We start from the raw sequence: 6711 nt of genomic DNA on the forward strand, positions 1-6711 counted from the left end.
AAGAGACATATAAACAGGTTTAGGGGAAGGTGAACTCAGGTTCCCTTCTAAGTGGTATGGTTTACAGGATAGTGAAGGTGAATAAATAGGTAATATAAGGACATAACAGCAAAGATCACAGGACTGTTGCTTCATGGTTAAAATACATGTTACATTTGTTTTAAAAACTTTTAAGGACATTCATATTTATATAAATTTACACCTGGATCTTATAGTTTTTGTATAACTGATAAAGGCAATGACTTCAGTTAATATAAGAAGTGCATTTAAATTCTGAACAAATTTTGTCAAATTTTGATGAATTTCTGTATATTCTGTTCCCAAACAAAATTTAAATTTCTTCTTACTAATGATCCAGAATCTTATTCTTCTGAAAATCTTCTTCTTGCTTGATTTAAACTCCGATCCTTTTTGCTTTGTTTCATTATTTCATATATTTTACCTGTCATAATCCCTGGATGGACAAACTGGCCTTCACTACCCCCTTCCCACAATGTTTGCCAAAAAGATTTTGAAGACAGTTAATTATTTAGATCAATGCATCTGTAATAAAGGCCTTGAGATCTTTTAATGAGTTTGACTCAATTGCTGAAATTTTGGGGGGCACCTTGGTGGCTCAGTTGGTTAAGCATCTGATTCTTGATTTTGACTCAGGTCATGATCTTGGGGTGATAAGGTTGATCTCCATGCTCAGGAGGGAGTCTGCTTGAGAATCTTTCACTTTCCCTCTGTCCCTCTTCCCTGTCTCTCTGTTTCTCTCCCTCTAAAATAAATAAATAAATCTTAAAAACAAAAAAACAAAAAACCCAAATGTTGAAATTTCCTAAATGTTGAAATTTTCTATTCTGGCCAAACAAATGTTGGGTGAGTTGGGAGATATGATCTGTATTTATAATTCTTAAATAGCTTAAAATTTATGATTTTGGTTATTAGTTAATTAATTCTAATTAATGTTGATTTCTTTTGGGGGGAAATAAAATACAGAATTATCAGACATCAGAACAGTAATAAAATTCATTCAGTATCTATTACTGTGCTCCTCAGGTTTCCACTTGAAAGCTCCTTTAAAAGTCATGATAGATCGCTTTTTTTCTTTTTTGATAAATCCTTTTTAATGCATCTGTGAGAAAATTAAAATTCAATTTGTTTTTAAGTTGTAAGTGACCATTAAACTATGGGTTCAGCTCTAGAGATACATATCTGGGTTTATAATTTTTCATAGCTACCGTTGTGGTCATTATTCTTGGAGCAAGGACTTTCCTCCACTAGTCTGTTGTTCAACACTAAGGGCCTGCTCCAACTTCACTACTCCCAGAACACATATGAAAGGAAGGCAGGCAAGAAGGTATTTCCCTTTTATGCAGATTTTTCCCAGAATATGGTGAGTTTTTGCCAACATAATAGTGAACATTCATAAAGTGCTTTCAAGTTTATCAGTATATTTCCATGCACATTTTAAGTATAAATTTTATCATAACTTTTTTTAACAAAATAGAACACTGATTTATTAATTTATTCCTAAAATACAACTATTACATGGGCTAAAATACTTAGATTCAGTCAGTGCATTCTCTTCTCTACAGCAGTTTCCATGGGAGTGGAAATTATAATTAGAAGGTTATTAAAGCAACCTCGGGATAGAACAAGGGATATGAACTGAATGATTTTCATTCCTATTGACAACCAGCAGTGATGGTGGTGCACCCACTTCTGCTGAAGGGGTGGAGTTACTGAGCCAACGTCCATGTTGGTCCACGAACAATTTTTCTCCTGGACTGTGCCTCTGTCATACCTCCTCCCAATATTCCTATTTCAAAATCAACCATCCCTCTTCCGTTATCAAAATCTTTAGCCTTATTAATATTATTGATTAGGTTGCAATCTAGCACTGTCTTTAAACTTTTACCCTGGAAGACACTTTTCTCTTGTGATATCTGTCTATATCTGAGCTCATCCATTGTGTGTTACTTTTATTAGTGTAACTCAGTTGTGAAGGGGTTTCTCTGTGACTTCTAAGAGCACTTGCATTATAGTATCTGTGGTGGTTTGTACCCCAAGAATACATACATTTTAAACGTATTAACACATGTTTCAACAAGGACTCATTGTCTGGCACTGTGCTGAGCACTTCATGTGCTCTTTCTTTCTTCCTTTCCTTCTTCCCTTTTCTTTCTTTCTTCCTTGAGAGAGAGTGGGAGAGAGTGGGGGTGGGATGGGAAGAGGCAGGGGGAGAGAGAAAGAGAATCTTAAGCAGGGTACATGTTCAAAAACGAGTCTGACACAGAACTTAATCCTACAACCCTGAGGTCATGACCTGAGCTAAAGTCATGAGTCAGATGCCCAACCGATTGAGCCACCCAGGGGTCCCTTCACATGCATTTTCTCATGACAGCCTAGGTGGCAGGCAGTTATTTATTCTCATGAACATAGATGAGGAACCTGAAGCACAGTGAGTTAAGAAACTTCTCCAAGGTCACACAGCTGGTAAATTTAGGTGCTAACTCTTGCCTTTCTAACTCCAGGCACTGTGGTGTCATTCCTCTTTCATTCTTACATATATGTGTGTATACACACATGTGCACACACACACACACATGCCTTAACATAATACATCACATACATTACAGCATTTGATTCAGGAATCTTTCTCTAGAAATTTATCTAAAGGAAATTGTGCAGGATAAATACAAAGATTTACTTAGAAGGATATTCGTTTTGTTTTGTATTGTTTTTTTTTTTTTTTAAAGATTTTATTTATTTATTTGACAGACAGAGTTCACAAGTAGGCAGAGAGGCAGGCAGAGAGAGAGAGAGGGAAGCAGGCTCCCTGCTGAGCAGAGAGCCCGATGCGGGACTCGATCCCAGGAACCTGAGATCATGACCTGAGCCGAAGGCAGCGGCCTAACCCACTGAGCCACCCAGGCACCCTTGTTTTGTATTGTTTTGATTAAAAAGATGATAATTATGTAAATGTACAAGAAGGTTGAATAAATTGTGGTACCTTCATACAATGAAGTACTATGTATCTTAAAAGTAATAATTAATCCTACATTTATTAAACTAGGAAGATGTTCAAAATTGTGTATTAAGTGAGAAACTCAAGTTTAAATCCACATATGGAAGGGTTCCTTCCTGGTTCAGTAGGTAGAGTATGCAGCTCTTAATCTGAGAGTCATGAGTTTGAGCCTCATGTTGGGCATACAGATTGCTTTAGAAAAATTAAAAATAAATCAGTACATGGAGTAGGATCTTTTTTCTTTAGTCTCTTTTGCAACCAACTTTATTGAGATATAATTGCATCATAACATTGTATGAGTTTAAGGTGTGCAGTTATGATTTGAGACACACATATATTATGAAAGGACTATCTCAATAAGCTTAGTTTTAACACCTCAATCACCTCATATAGTTACCTTTTGCGTGTGTGTTGAGAATATGTAAGGTCTACACTCTTAGCACTATACTTTTACAGTATTGCTCACTGTACTCACCGTGCTATACAGGAGGTCCCCTAAGTTTATTCATCTTATACCCGGAAGTTTGTCCTCTTTAAAATCTCTCCATGTCTCCCACCCCCTCCTCCAGCCCCTGGTAACCACCATTCTACCATCTACTTCTATGAACTCAACATTTTAAGAATCCACTTATAAGTGAACAAATACAAGCAGTATTTGTCTTTCTCTGACTTGTTTCACTTAGGATAATGCCTTCCAGGTGAATCCATGTTGCTGCAACTTGCAGGATTTTCTCCTCCCCCTCCCCCTCCCCCTCCCCCTCCCCCTCCTCCTCCTCCTCCTCCTCCTTCTTCTTCTTTTTTGACTGCCAAATAATATTCCTTTGCATCTATATACCACATTTTCTTTATCCATTCATCCATCAATGGACTCTTAGGTTATTTCCATGTCTCAGCTACTGTGTGTAATGCTGCAATGGACAATCAACATGGGAGTGCATAAATCTCTTTGAGATAGTGATTTCATTTCCTTCAGATATATACCCAGAAGTGAGATTGCTGGATAGTATGGTAGTTCTACTTTAATTTTTTGAATAATCTCCAAAATGTTTTCCATAGTGGCTGAACCAACTCACAATCCCACCATCAGTGCACAAAGTTACCCTTTTCTCCATATTCTTGCTAACACTTGTTATTTCTTATCTTTTTGATAACCATGCTAACCCAAATAACCCCCTCTTCATTTCTAATCCTGAATGGGCCCCATTGGATTACAAAACCAGAGAATTTTACAAAGTACTCTCCCTAATTATAGGGAAGTTCTATTACATTTCATTGGAACTGCCAAAACCATTAAAAAGTACTGGAGGACATTGACATGGTTGCTAGACATGGAAGAAATTCCCACCTAAATACCCAGATACTCCACTTATATCTCTCTGCCTCTGTTGTCCCACTGGGGTTATCCTTACACAAATTTCCCTAATAAAAGGAGGTTCCCACTCCCTTTCTTTTTTTTTTTTTTAAGATTTTATTTATCTGACAGAGAGAGATCACAAGTGGGCAGACAGGCAAGCAGAGAGAGAGAGAGGAGGAAGCAGGCTCCCCGCAGAGCAGAGAGCCCGATTTGGGACTCGATCCCAGGACCCCGAGACCACGACCCGAGCCGAAGGCAGAGGCTTAACCACTGAGCCACCCAGGTGCCCCTCCCACTCCCTTTCTAATAAATCCATGATCTAATTTTGCCCCTTGTGAGAATACATAGGCAAACCTCTACTGAGAATTATGAAATCTCAGAATTCCTGGACACTTTATCTTTGAACAGCCCATCTCTAAACTGCAGACCCTAAAACTAGTAATCTCCCAGCTACAGCCCCCTTCTACAGACCATCCACCTTCCATGTAACTGTCCTCTAACTGCTCTGCCTCCAACTCAGTCCCTGATATTCCCTCTGCCCCTTTCTTGACCCCCAACACTGGCAGACACCTTAGCACCTACCCTAAGAAATTGGTGGCCCCCCAGGGCTTATCTGTACCACTCTGATGGTCCACTGGGACAATAAAAACACACAGTCTCTTTGGCCCAATTAGATTTGGGTTTCCAAGTCCCTGCCATTCCGAAATTCCTAAATTCATTCCTAATTCATTCCTAAATTCATTCCCAAAGAGGGAGCTCTTCTCCATACTGGGCATTGCCAGTAAAATACCAGAAAGTGTACAAATCCATCTTGATGCAAATGTTGGTACCACTTGCCTCAAACACCTTCCTCTGGTTGTGGTCCCCTTGGCTCTTTGTTTCCTATCACAGGTATGGATGCATTGACACCACTCTGTATGGAACAAGCCCAGGTTTTTGGCCTTCCTGGTAGAACCCACCAGTGGACACTGATGCCTCTTTCTCTTCCAGTCAGGATGGTGAACATCCTCCAATACCAACTTAAATAGAGCACTGAGGACCTATACCCTGTTATTCAAAATATGCTGAAGACAGAATTATTAAGCCCACAGTCTCCCCTTTCAATAGCCCCATTTGGCTTATATTTAATCCAGTACCACTAATTATGGAAACTTCAGCTATGTTCCCCTTATTAAGGATCCTGTTGCTGTAGAATTGATAGAAGACCTACAACTGGCCCAAGGAGTGTCCTGTGTGGTCACTGTTCAAGCTAATGTGTTCAATTCTGTTCTCATCAAATTCCAGTTTGATTTGGAAGTACAGGTGCTGTGGCTGGGAAACCACACCCCACAAGATCCAAGGCATAGCCTCACCTGTCAAGTTTCTGAGCACCATTTAGTCATCTAAGTGCTGAGAGATTCTCCTGGTCATCAAACATCAATTACTTACTATTGAACCACTTGTTATACTCAGATAGGCACAGCACATACTAGGTCTTTTCATGTTCTCTCCTAATGCTTTGCCCTCTATATGCAATCATCCACAATTCTGCCAGCTTCCATAGGGGTGAGGCTCAACAGTGCATTTTAGAAGCTGCCTAACTGGCATTCCAGCAAGCCTCAACTTTACTCCCACCTGGCTCTACATCCTTGGTCACACTTGACCATACTTCCTGGAAGCTCTGGACCAAACATAAATCTAACTGACTTTCTATGGGGTCTTAGACTAAGTGCCCATCTCAGTGGCAGCCCAGTATATCCCTAATGAGTGCCAACTTTTGGCATCCCGTTGGGCTCTTTTGAAAACCCAGGTCCTAACCAGCCCCCACTCATTACTACTCTGTATTCAAGTTCCTACAATGCCCTGGGCTAGACATGCCTCCCAACAGAAGGTCAGCAAAGCCTCTGATGGAAAATGGCAAAATGGAAATTTTACCTTCAGGACAGAGCTCAAAATGACAACAAAGGTCTTTCCCAATTAGAGGAGAATGTGAATTCCACCAGGCTCAGCCCCTTGCCTGAGAGCCTTGTGGAATTGGGAATGGCACTCCCACTTCTTCCTCTTCTGGCTACTTGGTGAACCCCTCAGGACCAACTGTCTGAGATGCGAGTCAATGCTCTTCACTGATGGCATCAGAAACAATGAACTCACTGTCCAGCAGCCTCAGGCACCTCTCTGGTAGAGAAGGGTACTGCCAGCTCAGTCCAAATGGTGGAACTTGTGGCTGTTCAACTAACCCTTAAGAAGGTGGCCTTTTGTAAAGCCATATTTTCACAGACACCTGGGCTTTTGTTAATGGTCTTGCAGTTTGGTCTGGCCATTCCATCTGTTTTCAGAAATGCATAATTAACACACAGTCCAG

General features: G+C 40.2%; 1 long non-coding RNA gene across 1 annotated transcript in view; it reads right to left on the reverse strand.

The window, feature by feature from the left end:
• LOC125103185 (uncharacterized) overlaps positions 1-6443 on the reverse strand; it is a 29260-nt gene extending 22817 nt beyond the window's left edge. Inside the window, exon 1 of the long non-coding RNA XR_007128308.1 lies at positions 6285-6443. This is a non-coding gene — a long non-coding RNA (uncharacterized LOC125103185). The remainder of the gene's footprint in view (positions 1-6284) is intronic.
• Between the last annotated feature and the right edge of the window lie 268 nt (positions 6444-6711).

This window comes from Lutra lutra, chromosome 6 (genome assembly GCF_902655055.1).
Source record: "Lutra lutra chromosome 6, mLutLut1.2, whole genome shotgun sequence".
Lineage (NCBI taxonomy): Eukaryota > Metazoa > Chordata > Mammalia > Carnivora > Mustelidae > Lutra > Lutra lutra.